This window comes from Humulus lupulus, chromosome 1 (assembly GCF_963169125.1).
Source record: "Humulus lupulus chromosome 1, drHumLupu1.1, whole genome shotgun sequence".
Taxonomy (NCBI): domain Eukaryota; kingdom Viridiplantae; phylum Streptophyta; class Magnoliopsida; order Rosales; family Cannabaceae; genus Humulus; species Humulus lupulus.
The window spans coordinates 140397804-140420965 of record NC_084793.1 but is presented as its reverse complement, the minus strand read 5'-3'; positions in this window follow the sequence as shown (position 1 = coordinate 140420965).

Sequence of the window (23162 nt, the reverse complement as noted above, 5' to 3'; positions counted from 1 at the left end):
AGGGAGGGCATCTTGGTCAATTGGTTTCTCAGAGATAAATAAGTTAAGGCTTTATACTTAGTGGGAATTGTAGAAAAAGGGTAGAAGGATGTGGAAAGAAAGAAAAGAAGGAGAAAGAAGAAAAAGAAAAGGGAGAAAACAGAGTTGTTTTCTTAGGAGTCAGTTGGTGATCTCCTTCATCATTTCTGGGTGTTTTCTTGGAGCAAAACTCAGAGGGGAGTTGGGTTAGGCTGAGCAACAGAAATCCTGAGCTAGGCTTGAAGATTTGGCAAGGTTTTAGCAAGGATAGGCCATTTACTTGAGGTAAGACGTTGTAGTTTCTTCAGTTCTGGTTTTGGTTTTTAACTAAGGTACCTAAGCTGTGTTGATGGGGAATTCTAGGGAAGATGGAGCCAAGGATTGATGAAGAGCAAGCAAAGGAGGTCTAGAGGCAACTTGAGGTTGAATTCCCATCAAAGGTATAATTCTGAGCTTTTAACTTTTATGTTTTGACTGGTTTCTGCTGAGTTTTGAAGTCTAGAAGTGGCTATGGTGAATGTTGAGATTAGGGATGCATGTGCTTGGGTTTTGAGTATTTGGGATGCTTGGGATGAGTGAAGTGTGTTAATAAGCTTGTTTTTGAGTTTGGTGAAGGTTTGGAGAAGTTTTGGTTCGAGGAAATTGCAGGAAGGGAAATTGAGGTATTGCCTGTTTGTGACTAGCGCTACAGCGCTAGCCTTTGGGCGCTGTAGCGCTAGGCCATGCTTCCTGGGGGATTTTGGTTCTATTTGTAGCGCTGCAGCGCCCTCCTAAGAGCGTTGTAGCGCTGCCCTGTTTCCAGAAAGGGATTTTAGGGTTATTTTCAAGGGTTTTTGACCAAGGGTTCGGGGTTTGATTCCACCACCTTGTTTGGTGGAACTAGGACTTCCTGGGGGGCTCGGGATTGGTCCCGAGGCTAGGTTTTGGATTTGAGGTTTGGTGATGACTTTGACCTATGGTCGTGATTAGGTGAGCGCTAGGGCTCGAGAGGGATCGTGCTCAAGGAGTCAAGTGATCAAAGCTAGCGAATCGAAAGGTAAGAAAACTGCACCCGGTTATATGTTTATGATGGGACTAAGTTCTCCCGATATTTGTATTATGTCAATGATGGTATTATGCCATGGGACATGCGATAGCAACCTAAGGGTGCCGTACACAATATTTGCGCACAGGGCGCGGCTTGGCCACTGGTAGCCGAGGACAGCTTAATATTCACTGAGCTTGGTTTAAGCGGGCCGGAGTCAGTGGGATAACGGAGGGTGCGGCCTGAGGGCGCTAACCCTAGTTATCATATGTGATTAGGTGTATGATATGAATTGATATGTTTAGTATGTTGAATACTTGACTATTCTGAGTGTTGATATGATTAAGAATGTGATGCAACATGAGATATTGATTTGTCTGTTGATTGCTTATGCTCTGTTGTTGTGTTTTCTTGCTGGGCCTTGGCTCACGGGTGCTACGTGGTGCAGGTAAAGGCAAAGGCAAGTTGGACCAATCCTGAGATGGAGAGCTGCGGGGTTGAATGTACATAGCCAGCTGTTCAGTCGCCATGGCCGAGGAGTGGATCAGGACAGAGATTGCCTATTTGTCTATTTTGCCTTAATATGGCTAATAATGTATTTAGTCCTTGAATCTTTTGTAAACGGTTTCAATCTTAATATTTTTGGGATCCCGTGTAAACAAGAAATTTTTCTTTATGGAAAATGTGACTTTTAAGACTAAAACATTTTAACCCTATTACCTTTATAGTTTCAGTAACACGTTCTTAATTAAATAACTTGATTAGCAAGTCTAGCACTTTTATAAACACACAGTGTAACGGTCTTGGCTATCCAAGGCGTTACAGACTGAATTTGACTTGTGGAGCTGGAAGCTGATTTTTCCCCTTTGCCTTTGCTGTAACCTACTCTTCTTTGAAAGTCAGACCTCTCCCCAAGTACTTTACTCATAATCTCGTATTGATCGATCGACGAGGAATTAGCAGCAGATCCAGTTTCAGATCCCTCCGTCAGTCCTTGAGACTGGCTTTGAAGTCGCGCCCTCTCAAGCTCTTCCGTCATTTTTCCTGTTCATAAAAAGTGTTAGAAACACAACAATAACATAGTTTAATGAAAATAATAACACAAAAGGTTAAACTTACAAAAGTTTCTCGAGCTGCGTCGTTGACAAAAACTTTTGTCGATTTTCTCAAATGGCTATCTTTCCAAGTATCAATAACATGCTCATCAGGGTTCACCTATACAAATGTAGAGATAGGAAGTTAAAATGTAAAATTTTGTTAAATTAAATTAATATTTTTACTTACAAATTGGTGACGCTTAGCTGCCATCGATTTTGTGCCTTGCATCGATGTATACTTCATTTCTTTTCTGTTTTTCTTGTTTTGGTTGGATCGCGCAATAAATTTTGGGCTAAAAAACAACTGAACAATATCTTTCCAACTCTCCTTGGTGCAATGGTCAGGTGGGGCAATGAGAACACTCTCCAAATATTCCGTCTTAGAGTAATATTTTTTGAAGTGAGTATGTCTGATGTTCTTTCTCTCAGAATATCTTTTGCGCATCTCTATGTAGATAGTTTTCATAACTCTCTCGGGTTCTGGATGACCATCAACATTATAAAAATGCTACATTAAGAAATAACACGTTAGTTTAGTTTGTAAATGATTTTAATAAAAAATTTATACCACAAGACTTGTTCTAAATTTTTACCTTCATCTTTTGTACGACTTGTTCCTTAAATTGTTGAGGTACATCAGCAAAATCCAAGTAATGTCCTGGCAACAACAAGGTGACTTGGAGGCCTATCTCGCGGACAAAAGCTTGGTCCTCCAAGCCAACCACTTTGTCTGTCCTAGTATCAAGCTGAAGATCTAGTGGTTTCCCGACATTCCGCCTTCGAATTTCAAGTGATATGTTATTAGGCATGCCACGAACCTTTATTCTCGGCACTTCAGCTATCCATATTTTCAACAATAACCAAAATTTGAAATATTAATATATATTAAACATTATTTGAGATTGTCTTTCAAGCTATGAACAAAATTTGAAAATTATTATTAACCTGACTCACAAGAAGAGGGTACTCTACTAGGATCTAGCGGGTCTAGACCACCACCATCTCCGCCGTGAGAGGTGGCTGTATCCGCTGACATTGTACTTAGGAACAAAAATTATTAGTTAGTATCAAATATCACCAATGGAAATGAACAAAATGATTACAAGTCCCATATATTATATTTTAAACGATTGTCTTTATTAAAAAAATATAAAAACTATGTAGAATAATCACTATCACTTTCATCATTAATTAAATTAACATCAATCGGAGACACATGATTAACATCATCTTCACAAATATCAACTAGCAATTCATCTTCTTCATCGACTTCTTCTTTTCCTAAGTCGTCATTTATGAAATTATCATCCAATTGATCAGCAGGTGAATTTTGTATAGTGCCAATATATGTTGCAGGTTCACGAGATTCCATAACCAAGTGACCGAGATCCACGGTCAACACAAAATTTGATGAGCTTCTGTCATGTACAACATCAACATCTGCATCAGCTTCATCGTCCTCGATGTCCCAAATTTGACGATGATTGACATCCTCAACAATTTCCTAGTGTCGACCTCTAAGTAGATCATCGAGATAGAATACTTGCTTAGCTTGGCTAGCAAGTATATAAGGCTCATCTTTGTACCATTCGCTACTGATGTTTATACTGGTGATATTATTTTCAGTGATTGTTTTCTTCTTGCTTGGATCAGTGCTAAACCATTCGCACCTAAACAATGCAACTGAATATGCACCAGTGAAAGATAACACCAGTACTTCTTGAAGCGTGCCATAATAGTTAAAACCTTCAGTTCCCACAACAGACACTCCACTATTCTGTGTGGTGCACTTTTGATCTCGGTCGTAAGCGATAAATCGAACACCGTTAACTATACAACCTTTGTAGTAGGTTGCCAAGTGATCTGACCCAGATGCTAAAGCTAGCAACTCATCACCATTCTCTAAAGATCAAAGTTTGTGCAAGTCATATATCTAAATAAATTAATAAACCTATATTAGAATGATCAAAATATCATAACAACAATAAAGGTTTAAAAATAATCTCAATTTTACCTTCTTATGAAACCACTGGCAAAAAAATTTCTTGTGTAAAAAATTATGATCACCATCTGGGTATTTCAGTTTGATCTCTACTAGGTGATCGCTGTAAATTTGAATGCTTTGACTATATTAGATAAAACAATTTGGAATGAACATAAATTTCACTTTAAAGGGAATAAACTTACTCTAAGTAATCCTGAATTTCAGGAGGATTGTCAAGTATGAACCATTCAGCCATTTCACGAGTCGCAAGGTCGAGAGGCTTGAGTGTTCCCTTTGTCAGGGGACGACATTGAGATTGAAACACAGTAAGGTGTCGTGGGACATACACCTCATCTTCATTGCGATCAAGATAGTTAAATTTTGTTTCAACCCCTTTGAAATACATCGAACAAAATGTCAAACCCTCATCAGCAACATAGCCTTCAGCTATCGACCCTTCAAGACGAGCTTTATTTCCCACGTAGTTCTTCAATTTTTTCATGTACCTTTCAAAAGGATACATCCACCTCATGAATATCGGTCCACCCAAAATCGCTTCTTCAGGCAGATGTAAGACAAAGTGAATCATTATATCAAAAAAAGCAGGAGGAAAAATCAACTCCATCTTGCACAATATCAGAACAAGGTCTTTTTTTTCTTCCTCCGAATTTGTAACATTTATAGTCCTCGAACATACTTGCCTGAAAAAATTACACAATTCAGAAATGGTGGTCGATATATCTTTTGGGAGAAACTTGCGAACACCCACTGACAGTAATCGTTGCATTATAACATGACAGTCGTGGGATTTCAACCCAATGATATTTGTTTCATTCTTGATTACTTTTTTCTTCAAATTTGAACAAAATCCATCTGGAAATTTCACTTCTTTAATAAATTGACAAAATTGTTGTCTCTGAGCAGGAGTTAACACGTAAGAAGCATGCGGCTTCATCAACTTTCCATTCTCATCTTCATAAATCCACAATGATTCCTTTACTCCCATCTTCTTCAAATCATATATTGCATTAGTGGTGTCCTTAGACTTGTCATTGTCCAAGATTGTGCCGAGGAGACTATCACACACATTTTTTTCGACATGCATGACATCAATGTTATGTTTTAAAATGTTTGTACACCAATAATCAAGCTCGTAGAAGATGATTTTTTTTCCTCCAATTTCTGTCTTCCGCAACTCTTCTACATTTCACACCTCCAAACTGGAAGTGTTTTCCAGGAACTTGGGGTGGAAGGTTGTTCACTTGTTCTATTATTTCCTCGCAAGTAAATCGTCTCGGAGGACGTCTTCTCTCAATTTGGCCGTCGAACTCAGTGTCCCTTCTCATTCGATGTGTAATGGGCAAGAATCTTCTGTGACCAACATAAGATGTCTTACCGATCACTCAAATGGAAGATGTGTCTTCATTACATGTGGGACAAGCTTTGTATCCCTGACCACTCCATCTAGACAAACTACTTTGAGCTGGAAAATCATTGACTGTCCATAAAAGAGTTGCGCGCAGCTTGAACATAGTGTTGGTTGTACTATCTCTCGTAACAACTCCGTTAGCCCACAAATCCTTCAACTCATCCACCAATGGTCTTAGAAATACATCTATGTCCTTACCCGATGATTTTGGACCAGGAATAAGGATGGTCAGCATCAAATTATTGTCTTTCATACATAACTAAGGTGGAAGATTATAGTTTGCCAACAGCACAGGCCACATGCTGTATGCTAGGTTCATGTTGCCAAATGGATTAAATCCATCAGCAGCTAAGCCTAAACGAACATTCCTAGGATCACTTGCAAAAGCAGGATGATTGACGTCAAAGTTCTTCCACGCCGTCTCATCCACCGGGTGTTGCATCACTCCATCATCTTTTGATTTCCCAGTGTGGTGCCATAGCATGTCCTTTGCTGTAAGCCTTGAGTTGTATAGTCTTTTCAACGGGGGTGTCAATGGAAAGTAACGCATCACCTTATGCGGCACTTTTTCCTTTAGTTTTTTCAAAAGTAACCCATCAACTAGTTCCGCAAACTGGACATTCCTCTTTGTTTGCATGCTCTTTGTAAAATAAACAGCAATCATATTGGCACACATGAATCGAATCGTATCCTAACCCTAATTTCTTCAATCTCTTTTTAGCCTCGTAGTACGTCGATGGAATTTATTTTCCTTCGGAAAGGAAAGCTTTAACAACTTCAATAATTCATCGAATATGTTGTTAGGAATCTTCCCTCTAACTTTCAAATGTAATAGCTTAGCTAAGAAGTGAAGGGAAGAAATCTAATCACATCCAGGATACAACTCAGCTTCAATCTCCTCAAATAACTCATCGTAATACTGACTTGCGCCGTAATTATTGTCTACTTGCTCAGTTGTCGGTAAGAGGAAGTCCTCCACTATGGGAATCATCTCGATAACTTCATCATCATCAACTACCTCATCAACAACATCTAGTTCTGCTTCCCCATGATAAATCCACCTCTCATAACCTTGATAAAATCCCCTATCGAATACATGTGCTTTGACAACAGGTAAAATTTCAAGCTTATTATTTATGCATTTGACACACGGATACCTAATTCTTCCATCAGAATCCTTATGTTCCGAGGCCATCGTCAAAAAAGATTGTAGACCATTCCAATATTCTTGACAAGCACGATTTCTCAATGTTGTCCAAGTCTTGTCAATCGCCATCTAAAGTGTTAAAAGAGTCTCTGAGTTTTAGTAATGTGGATAGGAATGGATAACAAAAAAAAATTGTTATCATTTTTGAAATCTTATGCAATACTATAATATCTTATGTTATTTTATGATGTTTTATTAGATAATGTTATTCAAATTAAAAAAAATTCATTCATTATTTTATTATTAATATTTTAAAGTTATCATTTCTGTGCTGATATCCCTATAATTGATGGTTGTAGTCAACAACCATCAATCACAAGCATACCGGGACAAAAATAAATAAATTATTATAAGATATGTAGTAATTTTAATTAATCATTATTAATTGTAAAAACTTTTATTAAATAAAATTTTCAATTTCTATATTCAAATAATTTAATACTAGTTAATATTTGATAATAATATTTAATAAACAAATTATAATAATTTCTTAAAATAATTTATTATTTATTTAATTAATCATTATTAATTTTTAACACTTTTATTAAATTAAATTAAATTATTCAATTAGATAATGTTTGTTTATCCATAAATCAGCTGCTGATGACGTGGCAAGGATTTTCGACATGTGGCAGACACGTAGCAGAGATACGGCTCGCCTATTGACCAACATTATTTCTACATGAAGAGATCAAGTTCTATATACGACCAGATTGGTCGAATATTTCATTGATTTATGTAAAGATCTGTACAGTTGTGATGATATCCGAGAATATCTCTTCATTATGACCTGCAGATCTGGTCATTAAGGATATATATTATCTCCTAATTCATGTAACTCTTCCTGAGCCTATAAATATACAAGAGATAGCTCAAGGAAGGGGATCGATCTTTTTCTGGGAGAATTATATTACTATTATCCATCGTTGTATTATTTTCTTCTTCTAAGGTCCGTGAAACTCAGGAACCCTAGTTCTTTGATCACACCTTGGGAGCTCAATATTAATAATAGTATCAAGTGGACGTAGGTCATTACTAATCACTGGGGTCGAACCACTATAAATCTCTGTGTTCTTTATCTTTCCATTAGATTATTTTCAAGCTCTATATCATTTTCCTGTCGTTTTCTAGACTCCGTGTTGTTGACCAAAATCAGGGTCAACATTCTGGTGCTTTCATTGAGAGCCTTGAATCCAAGAAAATCTAATGGCAAAGACTACCAAGAAAACTGGACAAGCTGCTGCTGCACCATCCTAGCCTCCTCCCCCAAATATGGCTAAAGACGAACCTCATTTGGAGTTCGATGAGGAGGAAGTGGACTCTGAGGCCCTAAAGACAATACTAGGGGTGTTGCAAGATGAATTGGCCGCTCTGAGGGCCAATCAAGAGAGTGTCGTCGAGATAATGGCGTCACGACATAGGGAGATAGAGCGCCAGCGCCAAGAGCTGAGCGAGAGACAGGCGGAGATGGACCGTCGTCAGAGGGACGCCATGGCAGCCCTTGAAGCAGCCCTCCAATTGGCTAGGAATCAGGCTGCACCTGCCTTACAGCCTGATAAACCCCCAAGTGGGCCACCTCAAAGAGGTCCTAATCCTAGCCCTCTGCTCCAGCCAACAAGCCCTCAAAGGCCGGAGCAGCCGCCGATGCCTCAGGATGATGTCCCACCTAGGGACCCTGAGATGCAGCCTCCGTCCCAAGCTGGTCGAGGAAATCCCCTGCGCCCAAGGCAAAATAGGGCCGGGCAACAGCCCTACAGCCCTAGACCCAAGGGGTGAAGAGCCGCACCCATCGAGCAGGGGGCAGCGTCCTTCTGCCAACAGAAGGAACTCAGAGACAGGCTCTACGGTCAGGGGCCCTCCACGGCATGACAATGCACGGGGACCCACTGACCAGCGCAGGCCTCCCCCTAATGCTCGGGAAGTTCTAACCCAAGGAGGCAACCGAGGAAACAGTCGGTCCCACCATAGCCAGTCAAGGTTCAGAGATGGCCACGACTACAATGAGGCCGACTCAGGCAGAGGGAATGCTGGTCGGAGAAACAAGGAGAGAGGTGGAGGCAGAAGCCCCCCACCTAGAGAAGACCGACAAGCAGGACATAATGCTGGGGGGCAGCCCAGACAAAACAACGTCTTTAGCCGGCTCAGAGCTAGCAAGCAGCGGCGAAGAGACGATGACCTGAGGGATGTACTCAATGACCGCCGAGAAAGGCACGATGAATACATCCCTCCAGCGCTAGAGGCCCCAGCAATTCCTGAAGATGTTCAGGCTCAAATCGATGCCCTGAACCAAGCTGTACAGCAGCTGGTCGGGGAGCGGACATCGCATATCGAGTACGATCGGAGGAGAGGCACCCCTTTCGTACAAAGGATTGATGTGGCAGAAACCCCCAGCAAGTTCAAGATGTCGACCCTGCTAAACTTTGACGGGTACAGAGACCCAGTATCTCATGTAAACAAATTTGAGATACAGATGGACATTCAGAAAGTCTCTGAAGACGCTCGCTGCAGGATCTTCCCAGCGACCCTTTCTGATTTCGCTCAGGAGTGGTTCTTTAAGTTCCCTCTTGCAAGTATAGTATCCTGGGAAATGTTCGTGAAGGAGTTTTACAGACAGTTCTATGCGGGTCGAGTGCACCCCACCGAGGCAAACCACCTGGTCGAGATACGCCAGAAAGAAGGGGAGCCTTTGAAGGAGTATGTTCAGCGCTTCATGCGAGCCGCAGCAGGAGCCAAGACTGTGGGCGATGAAGGCAAGATGATGGCCCTAACCACTGGGGTTAGGCTCCATTCTCCTCTCTGGAGTAGCCTCAGGAAGCATGGGGTTAACACTACCCAGGAGTTTTTAGATGGAGTTGATCGGTACATCAAGCTCGAGGACGTGATTGCCAACAAAGGCAAATCGCTAGCAAAGGACAAGGGGCCCAAAGAAGAACTTGCCAAAGCCGTCAACGGGTCTAAGCCCAATGGCAATGGGAATGGCAACGCTAAAAATGGTGGAAAACGGGCGAATGGCGAACCCTCGACCTCCAAGAATAAGTGCCCCAAAAATAATCCGTATGAACAGAAATTCACCAATTACACCGCCCTTGTCGAAATTCGAGCTGAGGTTTTCCAGGCGACCAGCACCTATAAGAAAAGATATCTCCAAGAGAGATTCAACAAAGTTCTGTCGCTACCATAACGACTATGGGCACAACACCAATGAGTGTAACCAGCTGAAGGACGAGATTGAGTTCCTGATAAGACAGGGACACTTAAAAAGATATGTACGAGCCGCGGGAGGTTCTCAGCGAGAGGCTCAAGGTGGCAACAAGTTGGTGCCTGCACGCCAGCGCTCGCCACCTTTACAACCAGCTCCCGTGGCAAGTACCCTACTTACCATCTGCAGAGGCCCGCATCTTGGAGGAGATAGTGGAAAAGCGAGGGAACGATACGCTTGAACCCTACGCCACGACCAGGACATCGAGATGATGAGTGTTGAGGATCGTGCACCCAAAAAAGCTCGAACAGAGGACGAATCGATCACCTTCTCTGATGACGATACCCAGCATGTGCGATTCCTACACTACGATCTGCTGGTCGTGGATGTCCAAATCGCAAATATAATGGTGAAGAGGGTGTTGGTCGATACAAGAAGTTCGGTCAACATCCTATATAAGTCCTCGCTGGAAAGGATGAAATTGTCCATCAAGGACCTAGAGCCATGCAACCAAACCATTTATGGTTTTACCGGAGAAGGGTTCGCCCCAGTAGGGTTGATTAGACTCCCAATCACAGCAGGTACTGTGCCTGCTAACAGGACATTACTCACTACTTTTATAGTGGTTGATTGTCCTTCGGCGTATAATGCTGTGATAGGGAGACCAATTCTGGTTGACCTTCGAGCTGTCACTTTTGTATGGCACCTCGCCATGAAATTCCCAACAAACACAGGAGTAGGATGCGTGCTGGGAAACCAGCGAGAGGCGAGAGAATGCTACAACGCCTCGATCACCAAGGAAAAAATGGGTGTATCGAGAGATGTCGCCGGAAAAGAGTTGCAAATGGCATCTGATGTTCAAGACCGCTCAGGTGATAATCTCACCAAATAGGGTGTTGCCCAAAGTGAGGATAGAGACTTAGATCCTCACTTTGGGGATTTCAAAGAAGAAGTAGGCCCCATCGAGGACCTTGAAGAAGTCCAACTCGATGAGGGAAATCCGACCAGAGTTGTGAAAGTCGATAAAAATTTAGAGACAACAACAAAACAAGCACTGGTGGAGTTCTTAAAGAGGAACCAAGATGTTTTTGCCTGGTCGCATAAAGACATGGTTGAGATAGATCCTGCAGTCATCAGTCAAGTCGTGAACATTGACAAAAGCTTTCCACCTGTGCAGAAGAAAAGAAGGTGGCTCAACAAAGACTGATCGAAAGCTTTGAAGGAAGAAGTCGAGAAGCTGAAGGGGAATAGGTTCATCAGGATGGCGTTTTATCCATCGTGGGTCTCCAATCCCGTACTCGTGCCCAAGCCGAATGGAAAGTGGCGTACGTGCGTAGATTTTACATACCTCAATAAAGCCTGCCCCAAAGACTGTTTCCCACTCCCGAGGATCGACCAGCTGGTCGATGCCACTGCAGTAAACAAGATCCTCTCATTCATGGATGCATACTCTGGGTATAATCAGATTAGTATGCATCCCCCTGATGAGGATCACACTAAATTTCGATCCGATACAGGGCTCTACTGTTACAAGGTGATGCCTTTTGGTTTGAAAAACGCTGGTGCGACTTACCAGAGACTCGACAACCACATGTTTAAGGAGCTGATCGGGGCAAACATGGAGGTTTACATCGATGACATGCTGGTTAAGTCAAAGAAGGCAGAAGGATATGTAAGGGATTTGCATGAATGCTTCAACGTCCTTAATAAATATAGGATGAAGCTGAATCCCCTTAAATGTTCCTTCGGAGTTGGATCAGGGAAGTTCTTGGGATTCATAGTTAACTCAAGAGGAATTGAAGCTAATTCTGAGAAGATAAAATCCCTGATCGAGATGAAGTTGCCAGTGAAGATTAAGGATGTCCAAAGTCTAACTGGGAGAATTTCCACTCTTAGTAGATTTATTTCAAAATCCACGGACAAGTGCGTCCTATTTTTCAATCTACTTAGAGGCAACAAGAAATTTGAATGGATAGATGAGTGCGAGCAGGCCTTTCAAGCACTAAAAGCGCATATGGCGCAGCCACCCATTCTGTCGAAGCCGGTCGATAAAGAGACTTTATTCATCTACCTGGCAATCACGGATTACGCTGCTGGTGCTGTTCTAGTGAGAGAAGAAGAAGGTGTGCAGAAGGCTGTCTATTACGTAAGCAAAAGGCTGATCAGAGCAGAATTGAGATATTCCCCCATTGAAAGGTTAGCCTACTGCTTAGTATTGGCCTCTAGGAAGCTGCGGCCTTACTTCCAAGCCCATCCAATTACGGTATTGACCGACCAGCCTCTTCGGCAAGTTCTGCAAAAGCCAGAGGCAGCTGGAAGATTACTAAAGTGGGCAGTCGAGCTCGGGCAGTTCGACATATCTTACCTGCCGCGAGCAGCGATAAAGGGACAAGCCTTAGCTGACTTCATCCCCGAGTTCACAGAGCCCGCAGGTGGCGAGCAGATCGAGGAGCCTAGCGAGCCTATATGTCAAATCCAAGAACCCTTGTGGAAATTGTTCACCGATGGATCATCTAACGAATCCCACGCAGGAGCAGGATTGATATTGATAACGCCGGAAGGGCATCGATTTCACTGTGCAATAATATTTGACTTCATTACCTCTAACGATGAGGCTGAATATGAAGCACTGCTCGCTAGACTGCGGTTAGCCAAGATATGAACATAAAAGCGCTTGATATTTATAGTGATTCTCAGCTAGTCGTGAATCAAATCTTGGGAGAGTATCAAGCGCGAGGATTTAAGATGGTTGCCTATCTAAACAAGGCAAAGGATCTGTTAGCCCATTTCGACAGTTACACTCTCCAGCAAGTGCCTCGTGATCAGAATTCCAATGCGGATGCTTTGGCAAAGTTGGCAAGTGAAAAAGATGCTGATACTCTGAATATTGTGCCAGTCGAGCGACTATCCGCACCTAGCATCCAAGCAACGGAAACCACTTTAGTCATCCAGATGAAGGATACATGGATGGCACCATATGTAGAGTATATATCAAGCGGCGTGCTACCAGCAGACAGAAACAAAGCTAGGACCCTTCAGCAGCAAGATGCTAGGTATATCCTGGTCGATGGAATCCTATACCGAAGGGGATACTCACTGCCACTTCTCAGGTGTATTACAAAGGAGAAAGCCAAAGAGTTGATGAAGGAGGTACACGAAGGTTTTTGCGGGGACCACGCTGGGGGGCAAAGCCTGTCGAAAAAGATCCTAAGGCGGGGATATTTCTGGCCAACAATGAATGAAGACTCCATGGAGTTCGTGCGAAAATGTGACAAGTGTCAAAGGTTTTCTAAGATCCCGCGAGCAGCTCTCAATGAGTTAAAGCATATGCAGAGTCCATGGCCCTTTGCGGTTTGGGGAATAGATCTAATCAGATCTTTGCCTACGGGGAAAGGTGGTGTAAAGTACGCAGTGGTTGCCGTCGACTACTTCACCAAATGGGCCGAAGCCGAGCCACTCGCGACCATAATGACGAAGAAAGTACTTGACTTCGTAGTCTAAAACATCATCTGTCGCTATGGATTGCCAAAGAAGATAGTCTTGGACAACGACACCCAGTTCAACAGTGATCTATTCACAGATTTCTACAAATGTCATGACATTATCAAAAGTTTTTCTTCAGTCGCTCATCCCCAGGCAAACGGGCAAGTCGAGGCAGTTAACAAAACGCTGAAGGATACACTGAAGAAAAGACTTGAAGAAGCTAAAGGGGCATGGCCAGAATAGCTACTTGAAGTCCTCTGGTCGTATAAAACTTCCCACCGAATAGCAACAGGTCATACCCCGTTTTCCTTGGCATACGGGTATGAGGCCATGTTGCGTGTTGAGTTGGATCCACCCTCTCACCGCAGAATAACATACGACCAGGTTTCTAACAGCCAGCTACTGATGGAATCCTTGGACTCAATTGATGAAAAGCGTGAACAAGCCCAGCTCCGAGTAGCTACATACCAGCAGAAGGTCGCCTGGTATTTCAACTCCAAAGTTCGAGAAAGAAAATTCAATGTTGGAGACCTTGTGCTCCGAAGAGTTTTTCTTAACACTCGCGACCAAGCTGTTGGAGTACTCGGGCCAAATTGGGAAGGGCCTTACCAGACTGATGAAGTCCTTCACCCAGGCACTTATAAACTTGCACGCTTAAACGGAGATCTCGTTCCTCGATATTGGAATGGAGAACACCTGCGCAAGTATTATCAATGAACAATTCTTCTTAAAGAATTAGCTTGTATAAATTTTACTTTTTACAAGTTTTCTGTAAGATCCTAGTGATCACTCGTAAAGACATGTTTAGTCCATTTACTACGAGAATAAAAGGGACTGTGCTCAGCCAGTCATTTCTTGCCAACTATTGTATTTATTACAAGTATTTGCTCATTACGTGTGTTGTTTTGCTGTATTTTAATTCTAATCGCATTGCTATGAGCAGTAACTTTCGGGCAGGTTCTAGTCAAGGCAAGTGACCGAGGACCTAAAGCTCCCCGATCACTTGGGGAGCATACAAGGTACAAGTAAGCAAAGCATATCGTTAAAAGTTATGTAAACACATGAGTAAAATAAGTGAAAGCATGCTACGACACTTAGAGTATTTTTCAAAATTTTGATATTTTGTGTTAAATCAAAACAAAGTGCTATGCTAAGTTCGGTCATGCGAACAATTAGATGTTATAATAATATGCAAATATATTGTAATATCAAAGCGATCCTATTACACCGCAAGCAGTAACTGCTTGGATGTAATTGTTCAAAATGAAAGTAAAAGTTGCTCGTGTAGCAAACCAAAAAATCATTATCTTTACATCATGACCCGTGGGTCGTGTAGTTAAAAGAGAAAGAAATAAAAAGAAAAGACTAAGGAGCTTGAGGAGCTGGAGGATCCTGGGGAAGGTTCTGGTCGACAGCTTCATTGTCTGCACCCTCCATCCTGGCGGCCAGTGAGATTTCGGGGGAAGCAGGGACCCTTGATCCTTCTTCTTCAGCCAACTGAGCCGCGTAGTGAGCCAGCTCAGCTTCCCTCGCGTTCTCATGAAGATAGTCAAAAGTGGCACCCTAATTGTGCCTCCAGAAATCATAGAAACACCTCAGGGTGGCATTTTTGTACCTCTCTAAGTTGGCAGCGTTGGTCTTCTCCAAGTCCTTAACTCGACCCTCCAAATCTCTGGTTTCTTGCTTGCTCGCGTTCAAGTCTAGCTCGAGCTGCTTAGCCACTTTATAGTTAGAGCGGTTGGACTCCTTGTATTGGTCCCTCAACTCGGGCTTTTTCCAGAGACTTCAGCTTCTCCTCCAACTCCTTAGCCAGTCGGGTCTTTTCCGTAGTCACTGCCGCCAGCTGATTAGTACGTCTGGCCTCAACAGCTTTGAGTTCGTCCTTGTGCCGTTGATCCGAGGTCTTGGCCTGCTCAGTGACAGCACTCAGGCAAATGCGGCTGGCAGTAAGGGTTAGCATGTCCTGCATTCAGAACAAAAATTAGAAAAACAGTAAACTAACGAAGACCTAATTTCACAAAAGAAGACAACTTACACTAGTGAACTCATTCAGGGCTCGGTTCAGAATTGGGTCAATGCCCATCGTCTCTGTAGCCGTTATTTCCTCTCGGCAGCGTTTGTGCTTCGCAATTTTGGTGACCCTTTCCTTGATCAGCTTAAAGGCGCGACCAACCATCAAGTTCCCAGTTGAGGTAGGATCCTTCTGCTGAGGTTGGTCAGATGGGGCATCAAGAGAAGGAGTCGACCCGGCCGCAATAGATGGAGTCTGCTGCTCACGGGGGGAAGGCGGAGTCACAGGAGTCACAGCGGCAGAGGGCCCGTCCTCCGAAGGGCTTGTATTCTAGGCCTTCTTCGCCTGAGGCTCTTTGCTGCTCTCCCCAGTATGTCTCTTACTAGTTTTCTTCTTGCTTGGAGGGGCAGCAGCAGCCTCTGGGGTGCTGTAAAGGTCGAACACGTTGGAAGAGTCCATGTCTGAAAAACAAGAACAAAGTCAAACAATGAGATAGCATGAATAGCCAAACACATTACATTAGAAAAAGAAACAAAAAAGGATTGCAAAGTCCAATACCCGAGATATTATTAATGGTCGCTACACTACAGACTCTACTAGTCTTACACGAAGATGTCTGGCCCTAAGTGTGGAGCATATTTAAAATTTTTGTCCCCATCGAATAGATGACAGGGAATTGGAAAATTGTTTAAAAGCGAAATTACTATATTGTTGTCCTCTGACGAGTCGTCAGAGATGTCGGCAGGCTCGGTGGCCTTCTGCTTTCCTTTCCCTAAGGGGGCCAAGGGCCTCTCTGCTCGAGGAGTCCTAGCAGGTTCCTTGATTGTGACCCCAGTCGGTCTCCTCTGTGGAGGAGACGCTTGAGGTTGCTGCTCGAGTTCCTCTTCGATGCGAGCACTCCCTGCCGAAGGCCCCCTCGTATCTGATTGAGGGGCCCAGAGGCTAGCCAACCTAAGGTTAGCCTCTGTAACTAGATTCTTGACACTCTTCTCAGCATCTGACATGCTGGCTAAGAGTGCCGATCTTGACTCCATTACCGGAGTTGGGTTTGGTCGCAGCCACGGGCCTGGAAGACAACAAAAGTTTAAGACATTATGGAGGAAAACACTAAGTGAAGAAGTCAGCCAGCGATACGAAAGTTTTACCTCCTCGCGTGAAAGCTAGGTTGTCCACGACCAGGTGAGCCCTAAGGAAGTACTCTTGGTAGTACCTCCCCACGTTTGAGATGTGGGTCATGCCAGTCAGGAAAGTGCGTCCAGTTTCCTTATGACAAAGGTGGAAGAACCCCGTGCCTTCATGGTTGGGGTTAGATTTGAGGTCGAACAGGTAGTTGACCTCATGAGGCGATGGCACAGGCCATTTTTTCTGGCTGTATAGGATATAGAGTGCAGCAAGCATCCTATATCAATTTGGGGTTATTTGAAAGGGGGCAACTCCAAAATAGTTGACCACCCTTGAAAGAATGGGTGAAGAGGCAAGGTGGCCCCTGCCTCAATATGAAACCGCGACCAGGCGCTATAGGCGCCTCTAGGCAGATTAGCCCTTTGGTCTGCGTTGGGCTTGACTAGGGTCACCCCTGGCAGACTGTATTTCCTTAAATAGTTGGCAATCATTCTGACCGTCACCCTACTTTCAGAGACTACATGCCACTCGACATCCGGCTGAATAGCATGTCGAGGGCAGGCATGTCTTTGGATGTTTGGATCTGGAGCATTTTCGTCTCGATCACTGGTCGAGGGAGCATCAGCCGTAGTAGTAGGTTGATGGGAAGTGTCGTGGTTTTTTCTTTTCTGGGCCTTGGTTTTGGTGCAAGCCATGTTTCGGGTCAAGACTGGGGAAGTGTTTGGATTAATACGAGAAAAAGGAATATCGGGTATCAATGTCGAGGGTTGTTCTTCGTCCTCGAGAAGTTGAGCTAGCAGATCGTCGTCGATGGGTCTTTCTCCTCCCCACGGGTCTTGCATATAAACTTCAAATAAACAAAGGAGGAGATAAGACGCACAGCCTGGGAGCTTATGTTGAAAGTTGGAATAACGTTGCTCACGTCTATCGACCAGCAACATTCTAACCGAAACACTAAGTTTTATGCGAGCAGTTTGAAAAATGGATCAAAAAGTGAAAGTAAAAAGTTTTTCTGAAAAAAGCTTTTTCAACTCCAAAGGGGCGGGAAAAACCCAGTTTTTCAGCTAGCCTAAAAATCGAATTTTTACTTCGATTTTACGCCCTAAACCCATGATCCTAACTATCAAACTGATTCCTAACTTATATAGAGCAAAAGTACACTACCCTATCAAGCATCAAACGGTATATACAAAATCTTCATAAATTTCTACCCAAGAACACAAAAAGTTTCAGAGCACAGAAGCAGTATGCATGGCATCTTAGAGGGTTAAACGTCGAAGAAAATTGACCTAAATGAAGATTGGAGATCCTGAAAAGGAGAAGCTTTGGGTTTGCAGGCGAGAGATCCTCGGCAAAGCGTCTGAAAACTTTGAAGTTCTGGGCTCTGGAATATAGTTCTTGAGAGTTCTTGGCAAAAAGATAGTGTGTAAAGAGTTAAAAGAAGAATGTGGGGATTATTTATAGAAACTGAGGTGTGCCGAAAAGAGGTAATCACGAGTTACCTTTTTCAAGGCATGGGGGAGTGCAACAGCCGTCAGAATGGTTTCTTGAAAACTGAAAAGGCATGATTGGACGTGATTAGGTCACAATTTTCAAGAACACACGAGAGCTATGACAGATTTCATGGGGCATACGAAAAGTTATTTTCCTAAGTTTACTTATTGCTGGTCGCAATAAATAAACTTGGGGGGCAAATGTTTATCCATAAATTAGCTGCTGATGACGTGGCAAGGATTTTCGACATGTGGCGGACACGTAGCAGAGATACGGCTCGCCTATCGACCAGCATTATTTCTACACGAAGAGATCAAGTTCCATATACGACCAGATTGGTCGTATATTTCGTTTATTTATGTAAAGATTTGTACAGTTGTGATGATATCCGACAATATCTCTTTATTATGACCTGCAGATCCGATCATTAAGGATAGATATTATTTCCTAAGTCGTGTAACTCTTCCTGAGCCTATAAATATACAAGAGATAGCTCAAGGAAGGGGATCGATCTTTTTCTGGGAGAATTATATTACTATTATCCATCGTTGTATTATTTTCTTCTTCTAAGGTCCGTGAAACTCAGGAACCCTAGTTCTTTGATCACACCTTGGGAGCTCAATATTAATAATAGTATCAAGTGGACGTAGGTCATTACCAATCACTGGGGCCGAACCACTATAAATCTCTGTGTTATTTATCTTTCCATTAGATTATTTTCAAGCTCTATATCATTTTCCTGTCGTTTTCTAGACTCCGTGTCGTTGACCAAATCAGGGTCAACAATGTTATTTAATAAAAATTAAATTAAATTATTTAATTAAATAATGTTGAATCAAAATTTTATTATTTAATTAATTAAAAATTAAAAAATAAATTATTATAAGATATGTAGTAATTTTTAATTAATTGTAAAAACTTTTATTAAATAGAATTTTTAATTTCTATATTCAAATAATTTAATACTAGTTAATATTAGATAATAATATTTAATAAACAAATTAAAATAATTTCTTTAAATAATTTATTATTTATTTAATTAATCATTATTAATTTTTAACGCTTTTATTAAATTAAATTAATTTATTCAATTAGATAATGTTATTTAATAAAAAATTAAATTAAATTATTTAATTAAATAATGTTGAATCAAAATTTTATTATTTAATTAATTAAAAATTAAAAAATAAATTATTATAAGATATGTAGTAATTTTTAATTAATTGTAAAAACTTTTATTAAATAGAATTTTTAATTTCTATATTCAAATAATTTAATACTAGTTAATATTAGATAATAATATTTAATAAACAAATTAAAATAATTTCTTTAAATAATTTATTATTTATTTAATTAATCATTATTAATTTTTAACGCTTTTATTAAATTAAATTAATTTATTCAATTAGATAATGTTATTTAATAAAAAATTAAATTAAATTATTTAATTAAATAATGTTGAATCAAACTTTTATTATTTAATTAATTAAAAAATTAAAAAATAAATTATTATAAGATGGGGAATTTAAACCCAAACAAAAGTTTTTTTAAAAAATTCTTGTACTTGTAAGTTCTACAAATATAGAAAGTAAGAAATAGAAACAAAAAACGGCAGTACATTATAGTTTCATAATAGTAGTTTTCATTGATTGTAAAATACATTTGTGTAGCTAAATTAAAAATCATAATCTACAAGTAAGCAAGATTAAAACAAGAAAATATCTAGAAGATTCAACTTACTTTTTCTTTCACTTAAATTATAAAATTAATTTTAGTCTAAAATAATTGTTTTGTTTTAATTCAATATTGAGCATGCAAACAAGTTAAACATACAACATAACATAATATTAGCAACCACAAAAATCCCAGAGCACACAATATAATATAAACATAGTATCCACCATCCAACACACCAATCTTAAACCATAGCATAATAATGTACTTTAACTTATTAAGTAAAAATTGTAGTAAAAAAAGCTAACCAAAACAATATCAGTAAAGTCCAATAGCCACTTTGAACAAAGAAACGAGACACTCCAAAATATTGAGATATACTTGAAAAGTTAAATAGGAAACCAATATTAGTGGTGAGTTTGATAATTTGAGAACAGAAAATGTAAAAGAAACTTAGACGATGAGAGAAGACTGAGCATGAACCAGACCACTGTGGTGAACGCGTGGCGTGGGGTCTGAAACTTCGGCAAGGCGTGGTGGTGGTGCTCGGATGGAGGGGCGGACGGGTGGTGCTGCTCGGACTGAGAGGAAATTTTTTTTTTTAGAGAGAAGAGGAGAAATGGGAGGGACAAACGAACCAATTTCATATATAGCATTATTACCGGCGCGAATCCGCCGCTATTAAAATTCTCCCGCCGGTAATACAATATTAGCGGCGGGTCAGTATAATTCATCGGTATAAGGGTCATTACCGACGGATAAAGGCCTGCAATAACATTAGCGGCGGATAATACGCGCGGTAATAAGGGAAAAATACCCGCCTCTTATAAATTTGAAACCGTCCTTTTTTTCGTTTCCCAGGCATTGTATTAGCGGCGGACTACCCGCCGCTAATAATGGGTAAGTCCGCCGCTAATAAAAAATTTTAATTTTTTAATTTAATTTCCCCATTATTAGCGGCGGACCCAGTACTTTTCCGCTAATAACCTATACATTATCGGCGAACAAAGTCCGCCGGTAATATTTCCGCCTCTAAAAACGTTTTTTCTTGTAGTGCCAAGTGAGGGAATTTTATATCATTTTAAATAATATAATGTTAGATTAAATAATGTGTTGTAATACCATGTAACATATTATTGCGAATTACAAAATTGTACACATGTGTGTGCCCAAATGTAACATATTTTGGAGTTACAAAGTCACTTACAAATTTGTAACTCTTAAATATTACCTAATAATGTGTAGATTGTATGTTACACATTTGAGTTTGGATTTCACAAAGCCATTATGTAATATGGTTGTTGGAGACATGTTTTTAACTCCCATTAGGTGTATGGCGGTCACACAATCATGTGGGAAGAGATTGAGACGATTTTTGGAAAACTGAAATTTGGAGGCTGAAATTTGCACATTGGCAGCAGCCACTGATTATCCCAGGCCGCGTCTTGGGGGACAGAGGCCTCTGGCTGCGGTCAGGGGGTGCTGACAACCAATTTTTTTTTAAATTTTTTTTTCCAATTTGAACGGTTCTAACATCCCAAATAACTCTCAAATCTCCATTTTAATTCCATAAATATCCAATTAAATATTGGTAACTCCCATGGGGGTCGGTAGAATTTGAAATTCAAAGGGTATCTCAAACTCTATAAATAAGAGTTTAATTCTCACTTGTAAGACACACAATTTTCTATCCACAAAGCATTTGGATGGAAAATATACCATAGAGGCTTGATAATTCAAGAAAGATATTTCCTTGAGAGATCCCTTAGTGCTTAGAGAATAGGGGAAATAAGTTTTTGAACAAAAGTATTTGAGCAAAAGTATTAAACATTGTTCAAGTTGGTGATCCTTACTACTCTACACTTTGGTTGTGTGAGTGTTAGAGTTTTCTATTATTTTTCTTATTATTTTGTTCTTCTACCTCTTTTATCTTTTGCTTCTATCTTATATATTTATTTGTATTGTTATGTTTTTTTGTTGTATTATTAATATATCTATCATCCTCTCTATTTCTATGTACTTGTATTTTTTGCAATAAAATTATAATATTTATTTATCTATCATATTTTATATTATAACCTTCTGCATTGTATATTTGATTTTACCATTTCCATTGGGACAATTTTATCATCTCTAACACGAATTAGCTGCCACATCAGCTGGCCCATCCGTGTACATCAGAGTCATATTCTGAGTCCTGACATTATGATCAAATTTGAATGAAATGAACAGAAGTTTATTAGAATTTCCTTTTGTTAAGATATTTATGACTATTATACTTGTTCTATATATTGACATTTTGGAAAAATAAAATGTCATCAATATTGATAGTAAAAAGATAACTCCTTATTTTATAACCCATTGAGACACTTCTTAAATGATTTCTCATAAATTACATTCACATATCACACATCTCAACACATACATCTTGAAATTTATTGTAAATAAGAGTGAATAATATTTTCAAACAGCTTCAGATTCTTTGTCATGAAATTTGGCATCAATGTGCGTACTCGTATTGAAAAACGTATATGTATAGGTTGTGTTTGGTAAAATCATAAAAATGGAAATATTATTTTATTTTTGTCTCTTTATTTTTAAAATATAAAAATATGTATGATAATTATTTTTGTTTTTTATTTTCAAAAACAAAAAATAACAAACGCGTTTGATAACTTTTATTTTTATTTTTTGTTTAATAATATGAGGTGGTGATTTGAAGAATTTAAGAAAAAAAAGAATAGTCGAAAATGGTTTAAAAAAATTTTGAAAGTGAAAAAATTCTATTTTCAAAATTTAATAAATTTTAATTAAATTTTTAAAAAATAACAAATAAAAATAAAGTTACCAAAGACATTTTATGTTTAATTGTCAAATTTTTAATTAATTAAATAAAAAATTAATTTTTTAAGTGTTACCAAACAACATCATAGTATTTGGTACTAATATAGCACAAAGTGTATATCAAAATTATACTTCGATACCTTTCTGGATAAAAATATTTTTTTCAAATTATGTACATACTTATTGTACTCCATTATAGTTATTAGTATACAAAAAAAGCCACATATTGCCCGTACCACTTTAAATTGATTTGTGCAATTTCATATTGGATTCTCATATTTTAATTTAATAATTAAATTAAATTATTACTTTACGAAGCTGCCCTCCTTGTGGCTCACGAAATAATTGTTACCTTTGAAGGAGTCTCTTCTAATGTTCATCCCCGATTTCAAAGGCAAAAGAAAGTCCTCCTGAATTTCACCAAAAAATATGGGTATCCTTCCATATCTAATTTCTCAATTCCTCTCTTCTCCCCATTTTGTGTTTGTAATTAATGAACATTTGTAAGTTTTTGTTTTTGAGGTTTAAACAATCTCTATAATTGTAATAGCAAATACTTAACATGTTTAACGAATT